The sequence below is a fragment of the Oratosquilla oratoria genome, chromosome 22, assembly GCF_046742065.1.
Source record: "Oratosquilla oratoria isolate Oo_2021 chromosome 22, ASM4674206v1, whole genome shotgun sequence".
NCBI lineage: Eukaryota > Metazoa > Arthropoda > Malacostraca > Stomatopoda > Squillidae > Oratosquilla > Oratosquilla oratoria.
Genome location: NC_134798.1, coordinates 20,843,758 through 20,869,656, shown reverse-complemented (window position 1 = coordinate 20,869,656; position 25,899 = coordinate 20,843,758). Strand labels below are relative to the sequence as shown.

The following is a 25,899-nucleotide window of genomic DNA, read 5'->3' as shown; positions in this document are numbered from 1 at the left end:
CAGTGGAAGGGGCAGCAGTGGTGGCTGTGGCCGTGGTGGGGTTGACTAACAACATAGTTGTGCTGGAGTCATGAAGGGTTACATCCAGAATGGTGTCTGTTGAAGCTTGTCGATGATCCAGGGTCGGTCAGGTGCATTCGTGTCAAAACTCCCAGGGTCACCAATGTAACAGAGTATGTTACTTGGGCTAGGTGACGTAGGGAGAGAATTATGTGCAGTTTCATTTGTATACTTTATTCTGGTGAAAGTATGTGTGTCAGCTGTGTTATTCCTTCCTTTTTCTTCAGTTTACCATTGACAGATCAGTAGAACAGCTCGGGTTCATCTCTCTACAGATAGAGATTTCACTTTTCTCAAAACTTTTTTCTCTTGTATATTTATTCCTGGATATCTTGTACTCTTTCCTTGATCTAATGGTTCTTCTCTTTCTCCTACCACCTACACCTCATAGCATATACATACCAAAAAAAAATTAATAGGTCACAAAATGAGCTCTCTAAAACCAACTTCCAAACTCTATACTCCATCAATCTCCTTCAGATATCCCAACAGGGAAGACCCCCCCCTCCAATGAGCAAGAACTACACTAGCATGACTCTGTTAAGGCCACCATGAAGCTTTATAATGATGTCAACACAATAGGCTGGGCCAGAGAATCAAATTTTCCTAAATAGAATCACCAGGCACCACTTGTTCATTCCATCACATTACTCAAACATAATTTGCAAAATGGAGAGTGAGGGGAAAGAGATCAACAGGTTACTGCTGAAGCATCTACAACAACCTATGACCTCTTCTTGCAACACATATACACACCTTACAAGCATGGCAGCAAAAATATGCAGAAAGGTCATCAGAAACAGATGGACCAAACACTTGGAAGAAAATAAAATAATAAACCCCCAAAAATTTGGCTTTAGAAGTGGCAGATCGTGCACTACAAACCTAATCTGCTTTTACTTGAGATTAATTGAGATAATACAAGAGATGGCTGGGCAGATTGTGCCTTCTTGGATTTGCAGAAGGCATTCGACTAAGTACCACATAAAAAATTAATAAGAAAAATTGAAACAATAGGAGGAATACAAGGTAAACTGCTGGAATAGATGAAGGATTTCTTAACTGGGAGAAAAATGAGAGTGGTACTCAAGAGAAAAAAATTCGAAATGGGAAGATGTGAAAAGTGGCATCCCGCAAGGCTCTGTATTGGCTCCATTAATGTTTGCCATATATATAAATGATATGGATGAGGGAGTAAATTGTTACATGAACTTCTTTGCTGAAGATGCCAAATTACTCAAGAGAGTAAGAACAGAAGATTGCAGATCACTGCAAGATGACCTAGACAAAATATGGGAATGGATTCAGAGGTGCGAGATGAACTTCAACATTAAAAAATGAAGCATAATGGAATTTGGAAGAAGTAAAAACAGAGTATTGAGACAGTATAAAATTGGAAACAAGTCAAAAAAGTCAATTCAGAAAGGGACCTAAATGAAAGTGGCCTTCGACTACATAGATGAGGAGATGGTAAAAAAAAAATAGTTGTTACACTGATAAGACCTAAACTAGAATATGCTGCAACACTATGGGCACCTAGCACAAAGAAGAACATAAGAAAATTAGAAAGAATCCAAAGAGCAGCGACAAAAATGGCACCTACACTGTCAAATCTGACATACGAACAAAGATTGGAGAAATTACATCTGTTAACACTGGAACAGAGAAGAGAGACCGACAATTTGTTGACTATTTTCAGAATTATGAAAGGGATGGAAATTCTCGATAGAGATGACTTATTAAAGTGGGACAGAAGAGAAACAAGAGGACACGAAAAGAAACTAAAGAAAGACAGTTACAGAAGAGACCTGAAAAAAAAATAGCTTCCCACATAGAGTGATTGATGTCTGGAACAAACTGAATGGAGAAACGGTGAATGCCAAAACTATACATGATTTTAAGAATAAACTGGATATGGAGAGATACGAAAACGGGTCACTACGAGCATAGCTCTCGTCCCGTAAAATACAACTAGGTAAATACAAAACAAACACTTAAGAGATTATCCAAGTTCATACTCCAAACTCCCCAAGACATCAGCTCTACAGAGGAATCCCTCCCACTACCACAACTGGTCAGACTTCTGCAACTTTAAGGTAATACCAACACAGACTATGCCTGGCCACAGACACAAGTTGCCCCAGATGCTATCACCAAATGAAAGACACCAAACACTGCCCTACTACTTAACCTTACCAAAGTAGCAGTGAAGTATATATTCCTTGAGTGACTTGTAAGCCAATCTAGTATTTTTTCCAGTTACCATGGATCTGTGGGTCTCCTGCAAGAGAGACTTGGGGCAGTGGATTGATTGACCACACAGAAGACACTGAACACCCCATCCTAAACTGCCCTACTCTAATTTTTTGTAGACAAGAACATGCTATCTCTTTTTTGAGTACTTATGGGCCGATCTGGTGATACTTGGGGACCATGGGTCTCCTGGAATAGACCCATGCTTTATCTGGTTGCAGCTTTGCAGAAACACATCTTTGGTTAATCTCTCCCCCCTCCCCCATTTTTCCTCTCAGTTTTGATGTACAATATATATATACTTCTGAATGCTCTCCTATCTGTTTCACCCAATTTTTTTCTCAATTTCATAAAATTTGCCTTTTTAATTTCCTTTTTCTGTCAGTGTGACTCATCTAGTTCTGCATTTTCTTCAGTGAAATGGAATTCCAATAGTACAGTCACTCTACCCCATAGGGTGTCACTGAAAGCATCTGTAATGACTTTTTAGTTGAAGATAAATGCAATAATGGTGGTGTGTATCTCACCACCCCACAACCTTGGTTCTGTGTTCCGTTGTGTCATTACAATATTCATTGCTTTAATGAATTTAGCACTTACCGCATGATGCTACATTTCTGTCTGCTTCCCATTCTTCCTAGTTCATTGCAGTTGAATTCACCTATTACAACCACATTGTCATTTGTCTTGATTTTCTCTGGCTTTAATCCTAAGTCATCATCTCAGGGTAATCTTCCTCATTTATGAACTTGTCTTTGGGGGGATCTATGCCACTTTCACATCTATTGTTTCATCCTTACCTTCTCCCAGTATAACTTTGCCCACCTCTTAAGTTCTCCACAACCACCATTGCACCTCCCTTCCCGTCATCTCTCCCTGGATGCAGTTGGCACATTTGGGTGTGGCTGGTGAATACACAGCCACACCCAAATGTGCCAACTGCGACCAGGGTCATGAGCCCTGTGACAAGATTGTCAAGCCAAGGATGAGGAAGTGGCCCTTCAAAAATCTAAAACAGAACATATCAGTGTCCGTCATGCAAAGAGGCTCCTAAACCAAACCATAACATATGCACAGGTTATAAAGAAGCGAAGTTCTATCACCAAGGTACCTCATCCTTCCACTTCAAACAGCAGAGCTCCTGAGGTAACAGTAGTCTGTTTGGAGCAAGCTCCAGCTGTTACTAGGATAACACCTCCTAACTCTTCCACCCCTCCTTCTCAGGAACTGACTCAAGCATCATCTATGCCTGATCTTGAGGTCCAGAAAACCCAATTTGGGTTTGAGGATTTGTACGGTTGCCTTTTGTACCTCCCTAGTAGATAGCCTTTATGTGGACTCGGGTGTGCCACCTCTTTCCTTATGTAGAGAGTAGCTGGGATTATGATATTCTGCCAAATGACCACCTCTTTCCTTATGTAGAGAGGAGCTGGGATTATGATATTCTGCCAAATGGCCACCTCTTTCCTTATGTAGAGAGGAGCTGGGATTATGATATTCTGCCAAATGTTTGACATGGAAGTATAATCCTAACTTCAATTTTGGCACAAACCCTAATGATGTCTCTCCAAATAGACCCCATATTCCTAAACCGCTTGAGGTTCGATTGGAGAAGGAATCTAGAGAGATTGGCCTCTATGACTACTATCACTAAGCTAGGCCTGGCAAAGTATCCTCCTTGGTGTAAGTAAACCCACCATGGAGGTCTGGATCTGCACTGGTGATAAACAACACCACGATACTCAGGTTATTAAGGCACAATTTTTAAAACATTCCTCTAAACACAAGATATCCATCCCTATCTACACTGATGGTTCCAAGTCTGTGCAAGACGTTGGCTCTGCTACAATCCTTGCTGAAAAAAATTATCAAATGTAAATTACCCTCTCTTTGCTCAAATTACACTGCCAAAGTTTATGCTATTCTTCTGGCAGTCAAAGAGATCTACTATTGTAGCACAAGTGAGCAAAGGTTTATTATATATACAGACTCAAATAGTGTTATACTTTCTCTATGGCAACTTTTGCCCACTCATCCACTGGTGCAAAAGGTGCAGGATTGGCTGGTCCTCCTACACTCCCAAAAATGTACCAGGGTGAGCTTTTGTTGGGTACCAGGTCACACCGGCATCATAAGGAATGAAACGGTGGATAAAGCTTCAAAGTTGGCAGCAGCTGATCTGCAGCAGACTTCCACCATTCATGTACCCCATGGCGACCTTAAGGAAATCATACACTCCTATATACAAAACAAGTGGCAGCATAGGAGCAGCACCTTACCCGATAATGTGAAACTAAAAGGGATCTGTCCCCTTATAGGAAAATGGGAGTCCTCCTGTAGCCCAAATAGGTGGGACAGCATTGTACTAATTAGAATGCAAATTGGACATGCATATCTTACACAGTTTCTTGATGAAAAGTGGTGCCATCGGCGGGCTCCATTCTGTTGCACATGTCAAACTCCCATCACCGTACAACACATTTTAACAGAATGCATTTGTTCCCACCGTGAGCAGCAAGAAAGTACAATCACAGGCAATTCCATGAAGGCTTTGCTTGATGATAGTTGTAATATAGCCCACCTAACCAAATTTCTAAAACTCATCAAACATTACCATCTCATGTGAATCGTGTTTTAATTTTAATTTGTAGTATCATCACCTTTGACATTACATTGATCTTTTAATTTTTACAGCGCTGAATAGCCCTTAATGCTCCAGTGTTTGGCTTCTGAGCCAGAATTTTATAATCCAATCCAATCCTTCTTTGTATGTCATACATTCAATTGAGTAAACTAATATTATGATTTGGTTTGAACTAGATATGTCAGGTTCCTTTCTATTCAAATAATAGTTCATCTCCAATTTAGCTGGTATGGTGACATCAGTATTGCTGAAATTTAGTTTACAAGTAGTTTTAAGGCTCTAAACACATTTCTGAAATTTAAAGGTTAATCTGAACAACCATTCTGGAGATATGACTTCAGATATTTTGAGGTCATATGAGAGGTCACTAACATTTGGTGACCAATAATTAGGGTGATGAAAGTTGTAGTTATAAAAATGTGTGTATATTTAGAATCATAAAAGTACAAGGAATGATACCAGAGTTTTTTAACTCTAGGTTGAAAAGTAAAAAAAAAATCTAGCAAAAAATTTGAGGTCAAGGTTTGACCTCTGGGGTATAAAAATGAAGGCATAAGCTTTGACTATTAGAATCAGTAAAAATAATTTTTTTTTGTGCTAGTATTTTTCATTTAATTAACATATAAGTGAGTGCCATGTTTATACATTGCCCATCAACTATACATATTTTTAACACTTATTTGTTAATTATATGAAAAATACTAGCATAACAGATTACAAAACAAGCTCTTGAAGGTAAACTACATAACTCAATTCTTTAGCAACCCACTACCCACACCCAAACCCCTTATCCAATGCAGCTAAATTTAGCCAAACAGAATAAGACCTCTCAAAGATAGCAAAAACCACATTAACACACTGGAACTCTAGCCATGGAACTCGAGCTAGCTTTAAGACAATACCAACACAGAATAGGCCTGACCAAAGAATCATACTGCCATAGATTCAACCATCACACAGAAGACACTGACTGTTTCATAATGCACTGCTTCTCATAATCTCCACACAGTAGCAAAAATATTTGAAAAAATTATAAAAAGTAGGGTTAAACATCTGGAAGAAAAAAAATTTAATGAATCCAAATCAATTTGGATTTGGACATGGAAGATCATGTACAAAAAAAAAAAAAAGTGCACTTGGAAAGTGCACAGCAAAGACATGACACCAGATAAACATATAAACAAAATAGTTGGAGAAACCTTCAACCTATTAAGGTCAATGAAAGTGGCATTTGACTATTTGGATAAGGAAATGATTAAAAAAATATTAGTTACATTGATCAGACCAAAACTGGAATATGCAGCGACACTATGGACACCCAGTACTATAAATAATGTAAGGAAATTAGAATACAGAGTGCAATGACAAAGTTGTCACCAGCTCTTTCCAAATTAACATATAAACAAAGATTATCCAAATTGGAACTACCAACACTGGAGTAAAGAAGAGAAAGAGGTGATTACTGACTATAGAATCATGAAAGGAATGGAAAATCTTGATAGGAATGACTTACTAAAAAATGACAATGGAAAAAAGTCATGGAAAGAAACTCAAAAAGGATAACTACAGAAGAGATCTAAAAAAAAATAGCTTCTCACACAGTGTGTTGTATATTAGGAATAACTTAGACAAAGAAACAGTGTGTGCAGATACTATTCAAGATTTTAAGAAAAAAATTGATACTGAAAGATACAAAGATGGGTCATCACAAGCATACCTCCGTTCCCTTGCAATACAACTAGGTAAATACAGCAAGCCTGATCTGCTTATATTTGAGACTAATAGAAATAATACAAGAAAGGGATGGATGGGCAGACTGCCTTTCTAGACCTACAAAAAGCATTTGATAAGGTACCACACAAGAATCTAATAAGAAAAATAGAATCAATAGGTGGCATCAGAGGAAAACTATTGCAATGGATGGAAGACTTCCTGACTGGAAGAAAGATGAGGGTAGTAATTAGAGACAAATACTCAGATTGGGAAGAAATGATAAGTGGTGTCCCACAAGGTTCGGTATTGGCTCCAATCATGCTTGCCATATATATAAATGACATGGATGAAGGAGTGGAGTATTATATGAATTTCTTCACAGATGACGCAAAAATACTAAAGAAAGTAAGAACAGAGGAGGATTGTGAATCATTACAGTTAGACCTTGACAAAATTTGGAAATGGACTCAAAAGTGGGAAGTGAACTTCAATATCAAGAAGTGTAGTATGATGGAGTTTGGAAAAATTAAAAATACAATATCAAGAAATTATAGAATTGGTGAAGAAGAAGTCAAATAAGTGAACTCGGAAAGAGACCTTGGAGTAATAATCAGCAAAGACATGACACTGGACAAACATATCAATAAAATAGTCTGAGAAATCTTCAACCTATTAAGGTCAATGAAAGTGGCAATTGACTACTTGGATGAGGAAATTATTAAAAATATATAAGTTACACTAATAAGACAAAATCTGGAGTACACAGCAGCACTATGGACACCCATTACTAAAAAGAATATAAGGAAATTAGAAAGAATACAAAGAGCAACAACAAAGTTGGCACCAACTCTCTCCAAATTAACATATGAGCAAAGATTGTCAAAATTGGAATTACCAACTCTGGAACAAAGAAGAGAAGAGGAGATCTGCTGACTATAGAATCATGGAAGGAATGGAAATCCCAGATAGGAATGATTTATTAAAATGGGACAATGGAAGAGGACATGAAAAGGAACTCAAAAGGATAACTATAGAAGAGATCTGAAAAAATAGCCTTCCACATAGAGTACTTGATACCTGGAATAATTTAGATAAACAGTGTGTGCAAAATCTATTCAAGATTTTAAGAAAAAACTTGATGCTGAAAGATACAAGGACAGGTCACCATGAGCATAGCTCCCTTCCTGTATAATGCAACTAGGTAAATACACAGTAACATAATATTTCTTTCTTGAGTGACCTATGGGCCCATCCAGTGCCTCTTTCCATTTGCTTGGGAGATATAAATCCCCTGCAAGAGAGACCTGGGGCAGCAGATTGTTTGATTGATTTTATGGTGGTGTGCTGTAGGGTGCATGTGTTGTAGCTGCAATTTTTTGTCTATTGGTTTGTTTTGGAGAATGTAATGTATTTGAAGTAGGACCAAGAGTGGCATGTTTTGCATTTGATAGATGTGTGTGGAAAAAAAATAGTGTTGTACATATTATGCATGGGGTTAGTTTTGTCTTCAGATATTTGCAGGTATTTACTTAGTTGTATTATACGAGAAGAGAGCTATGCTTGTAGTGATCTTTGTATCTTTCAGCATCTAGTTTGTTCTTAAATTCTTGTATAGTTTTTTGTGGGAAGGCAGATGATGGGGTATTGACTTTATGTGAGAAAGGAATGAAATAGGAGATAATTTGGGAGAAGTGAAAGGCAAATAGAGTGAGTTTCAGGGCCCAATCAGGAGACGAGGTACTTATCTTGGGCTGCAATTCTTTGCATAGGTGGGATGTGCCTTGCTCTGCAGATTGGAGTTGGCATCATATTGATTGAAAATTTATGGTCATTCATCAATCTTGCATCATCTTCTGTCTTCCTCCTGGCCAGGAGGGTGATTCTTGCAGCCACAACTTGGCAGTCTCTCTTAATTTAAATTTATTGTCAACAAAGATTCCTTTCTCCTACAAGTATTTCCTCTATCATAGGCTTGCATTTTAGCTCTGGTCAAAGGTACTGGCATATAATTTAATAGTTCCCTCTGCTTTCCTCCTTTAAATATTTCGTACTATATTTACAAATTTGCAGTCTAATGGTACCTTCTTTTCCTCTAGAGAACATGTAGTCAGTGTTTTTTTGTTTTTGTTTTTTTCACAAATTGTTCTCTGTACTATTTTGGTGTAATTTTTGAGGTTCCATCTGATCCTGAGGCCTATAATTTCCAGTTTCTCATATAATTTAAATGCTTTACATACTTCCACTGTTATGTTTATTACATCTTCATTTTCTTTGCCCTTTTCTCCCTTAAACCTCTTCCATATTGAATACTGATTGGAAGTTTTTATTCATTATTTCAGTTTGCATCTTTGCAATTCCTGTATTCTTTCTTTATGGTTCAGCTTGCCACTCTCAAATGTGAAGAACAGCTTCAGTTGAGCCATATATTTGTCAACTAAAATCTTCTAAGTTCTCTTTTTATCCTTGTATGTTCATTTCTGCATTGTTAATTTTTTGCAAATTGAATTGTTTTTTTTGCCATCTCTCCCACGCTTTGTCAACTCTTTTTATCTCCTCTTATTGTTGTACTGTATGTTCATATCTGTGTCTTTTGTATTCATCTATTATCTTGTTATATTTTATTTTTTCTATTTTCCTTTTACCATATCTCATATGTGCTCTCTCTCTTTCTCTCTCTTTTTCTATCTTCATACTTGATGGATAATGGTTGTGAGCAGAGTGCAGGTAGAATGGCTCTCTTTGAAACCATGTTGATTGGGGAGGTTGGTATTTCCATTTTTATTTTTGCTGCAACCAATCTTTCCATAAGGTTTGATGTTGTGGATATTAGTGATTGACCTGTATGATGCTAGGTTTTCTGGTGATTTAATTGGTTTCAAGATTGTTATTATGTGAGCTGCTCGTTTAGCTAGAAATATCTGAAAGTATCAGTCAAGGCTCCTATGGCATTTTGGTTAGTGACTAGTATTTTCTTTACTATTTCTTCATCCAAGTAAGTAAAAGCCATTTTTATTGATCTTAGCAAATTATAGGTTTCATCAACAGTTTTGTTTATCTGTTTGTCGGAATATATCTGTTGTGATGATCACTCCTTTTTCAGATCCCACTTTACTTCCTTTGCTTTGCACCAATTTTATATTGTCAAGATATATATATATATATATATATATATATATATATATATATATATATATATATATATATATATATATATATATATATATATATATATTCCAAATTCCATTGTGCTACAGTTAATCACAGTCCATCTCAGTACTCTCTTTAACAGTTTTGCATCATCTGCAAAAAAGCTTGTGTAACATTCCACACCATTGTCCATGTCATTGACATAGCAAACATTGTTGGAGCCAATACTGATCATTGTGGAACTCCACTAATCACCTCTTCCCAAGTTGAACTCTCATCTTGGAGCACTTCTCTCATTGTTCTTCCATCCAGAAAGTCCTCCCACAGTCCGTTTCAGTGTTCATTTTCTTTAACAGTTTTGCATCACATGCAAAGAAACTTGTGTATCATTCCACACCCTCGTCCCTGTCATTCACATAGCAAACCGTATTGGAGCCAGTACTGATCCTTGTGGAACTCTACTAATCACCTCTTCTAAGCAGTACTCTCATTGTTCTTCCATCCAGAAAGTCCTCCATCCATTTCATTTGTTTACCTTGTATCCCTCCTATGGTTTCCAGTATTTTTTAATAGTTTTTTGGTGTGGGACTCTATCAAAAGCTTTTTGTAGATCTAGGAAAGCACAATCAGCCCACCCATCCCTTTCCTGTATTATATCTAGTATTCTTGAGTATAAAGAGATCAAAATTGTGGTGCATGATCTTTCCTGTCCAAGTACAAATTGTCTCAGATTTAGTATATTGTTCACCCTCAGATATTTTATCCATCTACTTTTTATAATTTCACAAATTTTGGCTACTGTGCTTGTAAGGGAAACTGGTCTGTAATTTGTTGGGTCCTTGTTTCCTCTTTTATATATTGAGACAATATCAGCATTTTTCCACTCTTCTGGTATTTTTCCTTCTTTGAGTGAGCAATTTATTATGTTATATATTTTGTCTTTACATTTGTTCTTTACATTCTTTTAATATCCAGTTTGTGATTCCATCTGGGCCATGCAATTTCCTGACATCAAGGTTCATTATTTACTTCATTGTTTCTTTCCATGTTACTATTATTTTCCTCATAGGAGGGGGGAGGTCACTTCCCTCCTTTCATTCCAATGTTGTACATTTTATCTAGTGAAAACTGACTTGTGTTTGTTCATGACTTCAGCCATTTCTATATCTTTGTGTATTCCATATTCCCTTGGCATAGTTTCCCTATTTCCTATTTGTTTTTTAATTTACCATTCACATATCTATAGAATAGTTTTGGCTGATCCTTCCATTTTTCTGTTATGTCTTTTTCATAGTTTCTTTTTATTTCCCTGCATACTTTTACATATTTGATTAATATATGCCACTTTCCAGGTTTTTGGTCTTTTTACCATCTTTTCCAAGTTTTATCTTTATCTTCCACTTTCCTGCACCTTCTGTTAAACGAGCACTTAATATACACCTTTTCCTATTTTTGCTTTGGGACATATTTATCCACTCCTTTATAGATTTTCATCAGAATCACCCATTTTTCTTTCACTTGTGTTTCTTCATTATAGAATTTTTCCTATCTTGTTTCTGGAAAGAATCAAGTTTCTTAGAGTCCGTTTTACTATACCTCAGTCATCCTTTTCTGTATTTCTCATTTCTCTCTCTATATCCTTTAGTTCTAACTCAAGTAATATGTGATCTTTTCACAATTGGTGTCTTGTATTCAATATTGTCTGCAATTTCAGGTTCTGATAAATAATAAATCTAGTCTCAATGGTTCATTATTTATATATATATATATTTTTTCTTTTACCCATTGTTTCATAGTATATTCTATAATTATGCAGTGTAATACATTTCCCCATTGATCCTCTCCATTTTTCACTGTCATCTTTTCCCAACAGATTTCTTTGCAGTTGAAATCTCCCATAAGTACTATGTTACCTCCATCCTACAGCATCTTGTTTACTGAAAGTCTCGTATCATCTAACATTTTAGAATAACCTCTCCAAGACCCTGTTTTTGGGGGCACATAAATCACTGCAAACTTTATACTTTTCATATTTTATTGTGATCATCCCCTGTTCTCTCCATATGTAAGTTTTGTCACATTTAAATTTTTCTTAGCCAAGAACATGACTCCACCCTGCTTCTCATCTCTATTTATAAGCCATTGATTATATAATTATGTCCAACACTGGTAATAGTGGATCCCATAATTTTGTCACCACAATTCTCATTATGTCTGGTTGTTCTTCTGACAGGTAATCATTTAGTTTGTTTAATCCTGAGATTAATCCATCTATATTGGTATAAGTTTTAATTTTCTACTTTCTCCATCTCATTCTCAGAACCTTTTGTTTATTTTTCTTGAATACCATTTTTTTTCAGTTTCATGTCTAACACTCTCCAATAGAACTGCGTTTTCTCAGTCTCCGTTTTTTTTTTTTTTTTTTTTTTTTTTTTTTTTTACCTTCTTAATGTCAACTTTTTCTACATCATTCATGTCTTTTTACCCATATAATTTTGTATTGTTCATTTCTTGCTAACTTTTCTCTTTCGAAAATTTCTTCCACTGCCATTTGTGACCTTAATTTGATCTTTAGAGGTCGACTTTTTCCTTTGCATATTTACCCATTCTATGCACTTCCTCTATTAATGACAGCATCTTCGGCATTCTGCATTTGTTGATGAACTATTTAAAATTACATTATCCTTTGCTTGGTCTTCCATTCATTTCTGAGTTGTAAATTATCCTCTCCAATGTTTCTTCCAGTTTTTTCTGTCATTGTCTTTATCTGTTCATTTACCTCTTTATGGTCACACTATTAGTAGTATCATTATTTTTCAACCTCTCATTTTCACATTTTAACTTGGCCAGTTCTTTTTTAGTCCACTTACCTCTTTATCCTAGTATTTACTTTTTTAAATCACATCCTTATTCATTTCTTGATTCACCCCCCCCCCCATAGATTGTTAGTCTCTTGCTTTCATGATTCCTTCAAAAGTCTCATCTCCCTCTCTATGTCTATTATTCTACTAAAAGTCTTTTCTTGTTCCCTCTGAATCCAGAAAAAAATGTCCCTCACTGCCACTATCTAAAGAAAATCTTTTCATACCCAGAGGTGATCTGAAGCTCGTATTTACAATATGCTTCTCTATTGTACCGATAGGTTCTGGGTACGTGCTTATGGTACACTGCTGTGCCACCAGCAGGCTTCCCTGGCCTGTCATCATTATCTTCCATGTTACTTCAATACTCACTATTTGCACTGTAATCTAACCATCTCAGGTGTTTACCTACCTACTAAGTATTTCAGCGGCTTTGAACCCATCATTTTTTGCTCATATTTCCGAAATAATCATTCACATCAGCATGGTATATTAGCACAGCCTAATTCACACCCTGCCCTAATTTTTGACGTTATAGTGCATTCACAAGTGTGTTTAATTACGGTGTTTACTCTTGATATTAAGTGTGTCGTAGCCGACACCCGAGAAGTAAATCGAACAAGTGAAGTTGGGATACATGAGGTAGTTTGTGATGACGTCACGAATTCACCTGTTTGATTTACTTCACGGGTGTCAGCTACGACACACTTAATATGAGGAGTAAACGCCGAAATTAAATGCACTTGTGAATGCACTATAACGTCAAAAATTAGGGCAGGGTGTGAATTAGGCTGTGCTAATATACCATGCTGATGTGAATGGTTATTTCGGAAATATGAGCAAAACACGATGGGTCAAAGCCGCTGAAATACTTAGTAGTTGTATTTACTTAGTTGTATTATATGGGAAAGGGAGCTATTTACCTAGTTGTATCTTATTGGAAGGGGAACTTCGCATGTAATGTCCTGCCCTTGTACCTTGCAGTGTCTAGTTTGCTCTTTAATTCATATATGGTTTTTGCACACACTGTTGTTTCATCCAATTTGTTCCAAGTGTCCACCACTGTATGGAAAACTTGTTTTTCTTCAGATCTTTTATATAACTATCCTTTTTGATTTTTTTCCATGTCCTCTTGTATTTCTCTTGTCCCAATTTAGTAAGTCCTCTCTATCAAGTATCTCCATGCCTTTCATGATTATGTAGATGGTCAGTAGGTTCGTCTCTTCTTTGTTCCAAACTCATGGTGACCTGTCTTTGTATTTTGCAATATCTAGTTTGTTCTTAAATTCTTGTACTCTTGTTTTGTCCAATTTGTTCCAGACATCCACCACTATGCGTGGAAAACTTTTTTTTTTTTTTTCAGATCTGTTCTATAACTGTCCTTTTTGAGTTTCTTTTCATGTTCCCTTGTTTTCTTCTATCCCACTTTAAAAAGTCTTCTCTGTCAAGGACTTCCATCCCTTACATGATTCTGTAAATAGCCAGTAGATTGCCTCTTTCGCTTCTTTGTTCCGGAGTTGGTAGTTCCAGTTGATACAATTTTTGTTTGTATGTCAATTTTGAAAGTGTTGGTGCCATCCTTGTCACTGCTCTTTGGATTCTTTCTATTTTCCTTATATTTTTTGTACTGGGTGTCCATAGTGTAACTGTGTACTCCAGTATTGGTCTTATCAGTGTGACTAGTATTTTCTTCACCATTACCTCATCCAAGTAATTAAGCACCACCTGTATTGATCTTGATAAATTGTAGGTTCCTCCAATTATTTTGTTTATCGGCTTGTCAATTTTTTTTTTTTTTTTTTTTTTTTTTTCTTTTCCTCTTTCTTTTCTTCCAGATCTCTTCTGTAATTATCTTTTTTGAGTTTCTTTTCATGTCGTCTTGTATTTCCATTGTCCCATTTCAATAAATCGTTCTTATCTAAGATTTCCATTCCCTTCATAATTCTATAGATAGTAGGTCTTCTCTTTCCCTTCTTTGTTCCAGAGTTGTTAATTCTAATTTGGACACTCTTTGTTCATATGTCATTTTGGAAAGAGTTGGTGCCAGTTTTGTTGTTGCTCATTGTATTCTTTCTAACTTCTTTATATTCTTTTTGGTACTGGGTGTCCATAGTGTTGCTGCATACTCAAGTTTTGGTCTTATTAGTGTAGTTAATTTTTTTTTTATAATTTCCTCGTCCAAATTGGCAAATGCCATTTTTATTGACCTCAGTAAACTGTAGGTTTCGCTGACTATTTTATTAATATGCTTATCCGGTGTTATGTTTTTGCTGATCATCACTCCAAGGTCTTTTTCTGAGTTTACTTTTTTGACCTCCTCACCAATTTTATAATCTCTCGATATTCTGTTTTTAATTTTCCAAATTCTATTATACCACATTTCTTGATATTGAATTTCACTTGCCACTTTTGAGTCTATTTCCAGATCTTATCCAAGTCTTGTTGTAATGCGTTGCAATCCTCCTCCGTTTTTACTTTCTTTAGTATTTTTGTGTCTGCAAAGAAATTCATACAACACTCTACTCCTTCCATGTCATTTATGTATATAGCATACGTGATCGGGGCCAGTACTGATCCCTGCGGGACGCCACTTATCATTTCTTCCCAATTTGAGTATTTGTCTCTAATTACTACTCTGATTTTTCTCCCAGTCAGGAAGTCTTTCATCCATTCCAATAATTTTCCTCTGATGCCACCCATTGACTCTTATCTTCCTTATTAGTTTATTGTGTGGTACCTTATCAAATGCCTTTTGTAGGTCCAGAAAGGCATAATGTGCCCAACCATCTCCATCTTGTATTATGTCTATTAATCTTGAGTAGAAGCAGATCAAGTTTGTTATACATGATCTTCCTTGTCTGAATCCAAATTGATTTGGATTCAGTATAGTTTTTTCTTCCAAATGTTTAACCCATCTATTTTTGACAACCTTTTGCAAATTTTTGCCACTGTGCTTGTCAGGGAGACCGGTCTGTAATTTGATGGGTCTTCCTTGTTTCGTCCCTTTAAATTGGTACAATGTTTGCCTTCTTCCAGTCCTGTGGCACTTTTCCTTCTTTAAGTGAGAATTTAATCATATTGTATATTTTGTCTGTTAAGTCTTCCATGCATTCTTTCAGTATCCAATTTGCAATTCAGTCTGGACCATGTGATTTTCTGACATCAAGGGTTTTGATTTGGTCGCTGATTTCCTTTTGTGTTACAATTATTTCTTTCATTTGAGGGGGATCTCTCTTTATTTCCTCACAGTTAGGTGAGTGTTCTATTGTGAATACTGATTTGAAATGGTTCATAATTTCAGCCATTTCCAGTTCTTCTGTATATTCATGTTTACCTTGGCGCAGCTTTTCTATTGTTTGTTCTTCAGTTTGCCATTTACATACCTGTAAAATAGTGTGGGTTCTTCCTTGCATTTTTCTATTATTATTATTATTTTTTTTCTATAGTTTCTCTTTTCATCTCTTCATATTTTTACATAATCATTTCTTAGTTTGATGTACATTAGCCATTTGCTTGTTTTCTCGACTCTTTTCCATTTCTTCCAAGCTTTGTCTCTTTTATCCTTAGCCTCACTACACCTTTTGTTGTACCAGCTTTTTATGTATGTTCTTTCCATTTTTTGTTGTGGTACATGTGTGTGTGTGTATTTACCTAGTATTACAGGGGAAGGGAGCTATGCTTGTGGTGACCCATCTTTGTATCTTTCGGCGTCAGTTTTTTTTTTCTTGAAATCTTGAATAATATTTGCACACACTGTTCCTTTGTCTAAGTTATTCCAGATATTGACCACTCTGTGTAAGAAGCTATTCTTTTTCCGATCTCTTTTGTAGTTATACTTTTTTAGTTTCTTTTCATGACCTCTTGTTTTTCCATTGTCATTTTTTAGTAAATCATTCCTATCAAGGATTTCCATTCCTTTCATGATTCTAAATATAGTAGATCACCTCTTTCTCTTCTCTGCTCCAGTGTTGGTAGTTCCAATTTCGATAATCTTTGTTCGTATGTTAATTTGGAAAGAGCTGGTGTATTTACCTAGTTGTATTTTACGGGACGAAAGCTATGCTCATAGTGACCCGTTTTCATATCTCTCCACATCCAGTTTATTCTTAAAATTTAGTTTTGGCACTCACTGTTTCTCCATTTAGTTTTTTCCAGACATCAATCACTCTATGTGGGAAGCTATTCTTTTTCAGGTCTCTTCTGTAACTGTCCTTCTTTAGCTTCTTTTTGTGTCCTCTTTTTTATCTTCTGTCCTACTTTAATAAGTCATCTCTATCGAGAATTTCCATTCCTTTCATGATTATGTAAATGGTCAACAAATCACCTTTCTCTTTTCTGTTCCAGTGTTGATAGATGTAATTTCTCCAATCTTTGTTCATATGTCAGATTTGACAGTGTAGGTGCCATTTTTGTCACTGCTCTTTGGATTCTTTCAAATTTTTTGTTCTTTTTTGTGCTAGGTGCCCACAGTGTTGCAGCATATTCTAGTTTAGGTCTTATCAGTGTAACCACTATTTTTTAACCATTTCTTCATCCATGTAGTCGAAGGCCACTTTCATTGATCTTAATAAGTTAAGTTGTATTTACCTAGTTGTATTACACAGGAAGGGACCTGTGCTCATGGTGACCCGTCTTTGTATCTCTCAGCATCAAGTTTTTTCTTAAAATCTTGAATAGTGTTTGCACACACTGTTTCTTTGTCTAATTTTTTTTTTTTTTCCAGATCTCTTCTGTAATTATCTTTTTTTTAGTTTCTTTTCATGTCCTCTTTGTTTTTCCATATTCCCATTTCAATAGATCATTCTTATCTAAGATTTCCATTCCCTTCATAATTCTATAGATAGTAGGTCTCCTCATTCCCTTCTTTGTTCCAGAGTTGTTAATTCTAATTTGGACAGTCTTTGTTCATATGTCATTTTGGAAAGAGTTGGTGCCAGTTTTGTTGTTGCTCTTTGTATTCTTTCTAATTTTTTATGTTCTTTTTGGTACTGGATGTCCATAGTGTTGCTGCATACTTGAGTTTTGGTCTTATTAGTGTAGTTAGAATTTTTTATCATTTCCTCGTCCAAATTGGCAAATGCCACTTTTATTGACCTCAATAAGTTGTATGCTTCTCTGACTATTTTACTAATATGCATATCTGGTGTCAAGTCTTTGCTGATCATCATTCTAAGGTCTTTTTCTGAGTTTACTTTTTTGACCTCTTCTTCACCAATTATAATCTCTCAATATTCTGTTTTTACTTTTTCAAATTCTATTATACTATATTTCTTGATATTGAATTTCACTTGCCACTTTTGAGTCCATTTCCAGATCTTGTCCAAGTCTTGTTGTAATGAGTTACAATCCTCAGTTTTTACTTTAGTATTTTGCATCATCTGCAAAGAAATTCATAGAACACTACTCCTTAATCCATGTCATTTATGTATATGGCAAACATGATCGGGGCCAGTACTGATCCCTGTGGGACACCACTTAATATTTCTTCCCAATTTGAGAATTTATCTCTATTACTCATTTTCCTCCCAGTCAGGAAGTCTTTCATCCATTCCAATAGTTTTCCTCTGATGCCACCTATTGACTATCTTCCTTATTAGTTTATTGTGTGGTAGTGTGTATTTACCTAGTATTTTACGGGCCTGGAGCTATGCTTGTTATGACCCGTTTTTGTATCTCTCTACATCTAGTTTGCTTTTGAATTCGTGTATATTTCTGACATCAACTGTTTCACTGTTCAATTTGTTCCAGATGTCACTCTGTGTGGGAAGCTGTTCTTTTTCAGGTCTCTTCTATAACTGTCTTTCTTTAGTTTCTTTGCATGTCCTCTTGTTTCTCCTTTGTCCCAATTTAATAGGTTATCCCTATCAAGAACTTCCATTCCTTTCATAATTCTAAAGATGATCAACAAATCGCCTCTCTCCCGTCTCTGTTCTAGTGTTATCAGTTGTAATTTCTCCAATCTTTGTTCATATGTTAAATTTGATAGTGTAGGTGCCATCTTGGTCGTCGCTCTCTGGATTCTTTCTAATTTTTTTATGTCTTTGTGCTAGGTGCCCACAATGATGCAGCATATTCTAGTTTCGGTCTTATTAATGCAACAATTAGTTTCTTAACCGTCTCTTCATCCATGTAGTCGAAAGCCACTTTCATAGATCTTAATTTGTAAGTCTCTCCAAATATCTTGTTTACATGTTTGTCAGGAGTCAAGTCACTTGAGACGATTACTCTCTGATTTCATTTTTTTGACTTTATCTGCAGTCATACAGTTTACTGAGACTATTTTTTTTTTGTCTTTACTGAACTCCATTATGCTACATTTCTTGGTGTTGAAATTAATTTTGTGTTTCTGACAACACTCCCATACTCTGTAAATTCTTTTGTAACAATTTGTTATCTTCTTCTGTTGTCACTCTCCTGAGCAATTTAGCATCGTCAGCAAAGAAGTTCATGTAACATTTCACTCCTTCATCCATATCATTTGTGTATATGGCAAACATCAAGGGAGCCAGAACAGATCCTTGGGGGACGCCACTTTTTACTTCTTCCCATTTCGAGTTTTTCTCTCTAAGAACCATTCTCATCTTTCTACCATTTAAAAAGTCCTTTATCCATTCTAACAAACTGCCTTGAATTCCTCCTATTTTTTCAATATTGTCTATTAATTTTTTGTGTGGTACCTTATCAAAAGCCTTTTGCAAATCCAGGAAGGTGCAGTCTGCCCAACCATCTCTTTCTTGAACTATATCAATCACTCGAGTGAAAGCATATTAGGTTTGTGGTACACGATCTTCCACTTCTAAATCCAAATTGTTTTGTATTTAATATATTGTTTTCCTCCAAATGCTTGATCCATCTGCTTCTAATGATCTTTTCGCATATTTTGGCTATTGTACTTGTGAGGGATACTGATCTAAAGTTTGTAGGATTTTCCCTGTTTCCTCCTTTGTGTATTGGCACTATGTTTGCATTTTTCCAATATTGTGGTACTTTGCTCTCTTTTAATGAGAACTATATTATCTTGTGTATCTTGCCTGTCAGTTCGTCCATGCATTCTTTTAATATCCAATTTGCGATTTCATCAGGAACGTGTGACTTTCTGTCATCTAGGCTTTTTATTTGATCTCTTATTTCCTTATTGTGTTATTGTTATTTCCTTCATTTTGGGTGAACTTTCTAACTGATCATTCTCCCAGGGTTGAGAGTTCTCAATTGTAAATACAGACTTGAAATGTCTGATCATAACATCTGCCATCTCTGTATCATCAGTGAATTCCTTGTCTCCTTTGCGTAGTTTTACTATATCATGCTTGTCCATTGTTTTGTCATTTCCATATCTGTAAAAGAGTTTTGGTTGATGCTTACATTTATCTATAATATCCCTTTCATATTCCCTTTTTTCCTTCCTGCGTATGTTTACATATTCGTTTCTAAGTGCTTTGTATGTTTGCCAATTGAATGTTTTTCTATTTTTCTTCCATTTTTTCCAGGCTTTATCTCTCCTTGCTTTAGCCTCACTACATCTTTTGTTGAACCAACATTTTATATATTTCTCCTTGTGCTTTTTTATTGGTACCTATATGTTTACTCCCTCATTGTACTTCTCTTTAAAAAAGTTCCACTTGTCTTCCATCTTTGTTTTGTCATTTGTGTGTGTGTGTATGCTGTGCACATGCAAGTTGATAATGAATGAGTGGGTGTGGGTTTGAATTTAGAATGTGTTTGAAATGGGATACTTTGCTTCACGTGCATTTGTAATATATGTATCATATATATGTAGTGTTATTATGCTTGTATTTTACAGCTGTGTGGAGACGTGGCATCCACCGTAGTTTTCAATATTAGTATCTTGGTTATAGATTGTAGTTATATATGCCTGTACGCATGAATTTTTTTCACTTCATGTATATGTCTATTTGTCAGGATTTGTGTGTATTTACCTAGTTGTAGTGTGCAGGGTTGGAGCACTGCTCATGGGGTCCCATCTCTTTTCCTCCATTCATCAAACCTTGCCTTGAATTCTATTGTGTTGGCTTGGGATATATTGTGTGTGTAGATGTGTATGTTTGTATCTGTGAATGACTTTGCTTAGCTAAAAGGAATGTATTGCCTGCATTGATTGCACCTTCCATGTTGGTTGCAGTGTGATGTGTACAGCATCACTTAATAATGTGGTTTTCTTTACCTGCATAGGTCACATTCTCATGGTGGTGGTATCACCCATGTAGATGATATTTCCCAGAAGGAGGCTATTGGAAATTTGGTATGGCACATATGTTAGGTAGCAGCTGGATGGTTGATGTTTATTGTCCAGCCATGGCTGAAAGTTTGTGAGCAGGTAGTGCAGGGAGCCACAGCCAATGTGGGGGAGAAGGTTTGAAAAAGTTGACTTTCCATGACCCTCTCAACGTGGTCACCAATTAGTGAGTGAGGTGTTTGTAGTTAGGTATGTAGGTCTGAGAGTCGCAAATAATACATTACCAGTTGTTTTGGCCCAGTTTTTTTTTTTATAATTACTAAAGATAGTTCTACCTATGGAATATCCTTTATATGTAATAAGTAATCCGTTACGACATGTGGCGGCTCCACTTTCAAAAATGACTACCATTTATAAATGGTGGTCACTCTTCTGTAAACAAGTTCATGACTTTCAAGTAGAGTATTAATGTATACTATGTTTTGGGAATCATATGTGTTATATGAAGATAAAATTACTTACAACTGCAATGTATGTTGTATATAAAGTATGAGTACAATTAACTAAAACTACATGACCATATCGATAAATACAGTATTACAACCATTACCATTACTAACAAGAAAGTTGTAAAACTGAATTTGAGAGAACTAAATAAGATCTACTGAAACCTTTAGTAAACCTAAAAAGCTCCAGATCCATGGCACTCATTTTGAGTCTCCTTTTGAATATTTTATTGTAGCGAACCAGTTGCTGAGGAAATGACAATAAGTAGGATTTACTAGACATCACTCTTGTGACTGCCAAACACTGAAAGACATTTATACATTTACTATTATTATCATTATTATTAACACTATTGTTGTCATTATCATTATAATTGTATATATATATATATATGAGTGGTAGGGTGGTGAGTTTAAACGCAAAGAATCCGTTGAAGTTTTATTTCTGAGGTTTCGTCCAAATATGACTTCTTCAGAGTATACACAAATAAGATAACGACAACTTGTATAATCGCACATCTCACCCAGTTCCTCCCCGGTCAATGTTGTTGCCATCTCGCTTTCACCTTGCCTCGTGGATAATTAGGCTGCTTGCTACCCCCGCCAACTTGACAAAACTGTCCTGATGATTGCTACATGGGAGTGAGGTAATATACGCTGCCTCAATTGTCCACCTTTCCTTTTTGTTAAGTCCATTATGGAGCACCTCTGTTTTTTCCCAATCTGGCAGGTTGCCAAAGTTGTCAATGTGTACCACTAATGAGTTGGATGTCCGGTGGGCTTTGATGTCATTTTTGTGTTCAATCGTCCGCTTGTGAATTCCTCTGGTAGTTTCGCCATAGTAACTAGCGGGGCAGCTTTTGCAAGGAATTCTGTAAACTAGACATTTATCTTCGTCATGGATTTTGGTTCTAATTTTATTTCTCACAACGTCACCTATTTTTACTCCCGTGCTAAATGCCAGTTTCAGGCCTGCCTTGGTGAGATTTTGTTCTATGACATTTGAGCACTTGGAGTTGAGTACAGACAGATACCCACAGTTCTCATCATTAGCCGCTTTACTTTTGCCACCCCTATTTCTTATTTGTAACGTCTTTTCTTTGTTTCTATATAAAAAGCCTGTTGGGTAATATGATATTTTGAAAATGTAAAAAATGTACTTAATTTCCTCCTGGAGAAATTCCTCACTACATACTCTAAGTGCTCTCAGGAAGAAGCCTGTAATGATTCAGTTTTTTATTTTGTTGTGGTGTGCGGAGTAGAAATGCATGATGTCGTTTTTGTTCGTGCATTTTCTGTGGACTGAAAATGCTGTCTTATTACCTTGTCTCCATATTACTGTATCCAGGAAGGCCAGATGGTTATCTTTCTCATGTTCCATGGTGAATTGGATGTAATATTCTATCATAAAACTCGTGTAACTTACCATCCAAATCGGTATTTACGGGGGCGACAATGAGTACATCGTCCACATACTGCATCCAGGTGGAATCATGGACCATTATTTCTATGAAATGGTCTCTCTCTAGTACCTCCATGTACAGAGAGTCTAACACGGCACTGAGAGGACTTCCCATTGCAAGCCAACGACACTGAAAATATTCTTCATTGTTGAAGATTAAAGGACCAAATTTTACACAAAGGGAAATTAGTTTTAAATAATCCTTCTTGCCTATAGGCAAATCCTCATCTTTTACGTCCTTGCCTATAGGCAAGAAGGATTATTTAAAACTAATTTCCCTTCATGTAAAATTTAGTCCTTTAATCTTCAACAACGAATATTTTCAGTGTCGTGGGCTTGCGATGGGAAGTCCTCTCAGTGCAGTGTTAGCCTCTATACATGGAGGTTCTAGAGAGGGACTATTTCATAGAAATAATGGGCCATGATTCCACCTGGATGCGCTATGTGGACAATATACTCATTGTCGCACCCGTAAATACCGATTTAGATGGTAAGTTACTTCTTTTAATTCTCACTGTTGGTGGTATCATTGTTTTTCATCTTTTCATTTTCACATTTAACCTCATTTCTTTTTTTTTAACTTGCTTAGCTCATTCATTATTTCAACATTATTTTTTTTTTTATCACCTATCTACTTCAAAATAGTCTTTCCTTAAATTCACAATCTCCTTAACGACACAAGTCATATTATTCCCGATTTTTGCCAGGTCATTGCCAGACATTTTGCTTTCCTGAGGTCACATTTTTTTTTGTCTAGACTAATGATTTTTTTACAGATTAAACACAAAACTATTATGCACACCTGATATAATTTTCATAAAAATTGATACATTACTTTTTTTGTAAAAAATCTTAGGATTTTTACCTAGGCCTAAAAAAAATTATGTTTATGGAAAACTATTCAAAGGAAAAGAATCTCCTTTGTATGAGAGTTAAAAGACACAAAAAGGAAAAATACTGCATGTTCTCATTTGTATACAACAAATAGTATGTTCACACAATAACAGGAAACCGCTTTTTAATATCAATAAATTACAGATTGCCAAGATTCAGAAAAAAGGAATTTGAATATGCATTTTTGAAGAGATTTCTTTTCTGGTTTTTATGCCACAAGATTTTTTAAAATTGGAGCAATAGAAGTTGAGATAAAAAATTTAACCTTTAGATTTTAGTTTTGAGAAAAATGCATTTTTATGTTCAGGTGACTTACCTTATACCTGATAATGTTCAAGAGGTCAGATTTTCAAGGAAGGTCACCTCGGTCACTTTCATTGGGAAGGTGTGTGAGGTTATCCATGTTGATATAGGCACCTGGTCTCCTTTTGTCTTTTATATTACATATAATACATAAATGAATGCAGATGTATTCTAAAAGACAAAATATTAATCCCTCAGAGGGGAGGGTATCATTGGGTGCCACCCAACTCCTTGTTGCCAGGATAGGCCTAATGTAGGCCTATGCATCAAAAGCCCCCAGGCTGATAATCTGCAGACTCAGTTTTTCTTGCACTTTTCTTCAGTTTGACTTGGCATGGGGATATTCTGGCCTTGTCCATGATTTTCCTTGTCTTTCTTGCCCCAGATGTCGAAGGAAAGTATACAGGTATATAGTCAATGAATCTGTTCCACACATGAGATACTAGAAGTGCTAGGTTGAGGTGCCGATTCATTACTTTGTTCCTTCTTTACTCTATCCCAATGTGATTTCATTTTCTTGGCAAACTGACTCCATGCCACAGTCTTATTTTTATGTTTTCCCACTGTTTATGTAATGAAAAAATGCACTAGATAACAAAAGTGTGAAAAAAAACACAAAAACACTCATACAATTTTTTTTTACCCACTGTGTCTCTCACCCAGTTTTCCTTTATTTTAATTAATGTTTATTTTGCATTTTCCTCTACCTGCTGTTGTACTATTTATTTGAAAGTTATTTTTTCTGATGTTCACGTTCCTGTTTCCACTGATTTTATATTTCAAGGGGATTGTCTCTTTGAGTCCCCCACTTTTTCAGTCACTGCTTGTATTTGCTCTTTGACCTCTTTCTTAAGTTCTTCATTTTTGTTTCTATTCTCGTTTTTCTTTCATTTTTTCTTTTAATCATAGTTCACATTTTAGGTCATTCAACTCTGATTATTTCCTTGTTATTTTTACGTAAATTTTTCATCTCTTTGTATATGGCTCTATAATCTAGTCTTAGATCTATTAATTCCTCCATCAAGTCATTGATGTCTCAATTCCTTAGTACACTGCTATACCTAGTTTCTCTTTCTGTATCCATAACTTTTCCTATTGCTCCCCTTTCTCTCTGAAAACCTGAAAAAAACATTGTTTTCCAACCTTTGAGTAGTCTTCAGGGTGTTGAGACACATCCTCTTCAGTATCACACCCAGTGGCAATTCCACTCTACTCATACCCAATCCTCTCTTTGTTGGTTCATTAATTCTTTTGTCTTCTTTTCTTTCCTCCATTTTGTGCTATACTATACTTTTTTCTTTCCTCCATTTTGTGCTATACTATACTTTTCCAAAACTGGATTTTACACCTTACCAGTCACTCAATTACATAGTTCTCTCATTCTGAAAACAAGGCGTTTTCTTGATCCAAGCGACAAAAGCGCTGAGTTGGAGCTCATTCGCTAGACTTCCTCTCCAACGATGTGTTATATATATATATATATATATATATATATATACATATATATATATATATATGTGTGTATGTATATATATGTGTGTGTGTGTGTGTGTGTGTGTGTGTGTGACAGTAATGCTTATGTTAATTATAATGATTATAATATTGATAATACAATGATGATATGAATTAATGTCACAAACTCCCCCTATCAAGAGGCAAGGATGGTGCCCCATATAGAGGACTTTGTAGTGTGGAATTTAATGAACCATGCCCTTGATTCAACTTCACTGGTGGTAGGGTTAGATCTCCATCCCTTCGACCTTCACCACAAGTAACAACACACTAACTTGCCCATCCAGCAAGCTTCCAATATGTGTGTGTGTGTGTGTGTGTATATATATATATATATATATATATATATG

General features: G+C 35.8%; 1 protein-coding gene across 8 annotated transcripts in view; it reads left to right on the top strand.

Annotated features, from left to right (window-relative positions):
• Window positions 1-25,899, top strand: part of Tlk (Tousled-like kinase) — a 474,415-nt gene that overhangs the window by 337,354 nt on the left and 111,162 nt on the right. The window lies entirely within an intron of this gene.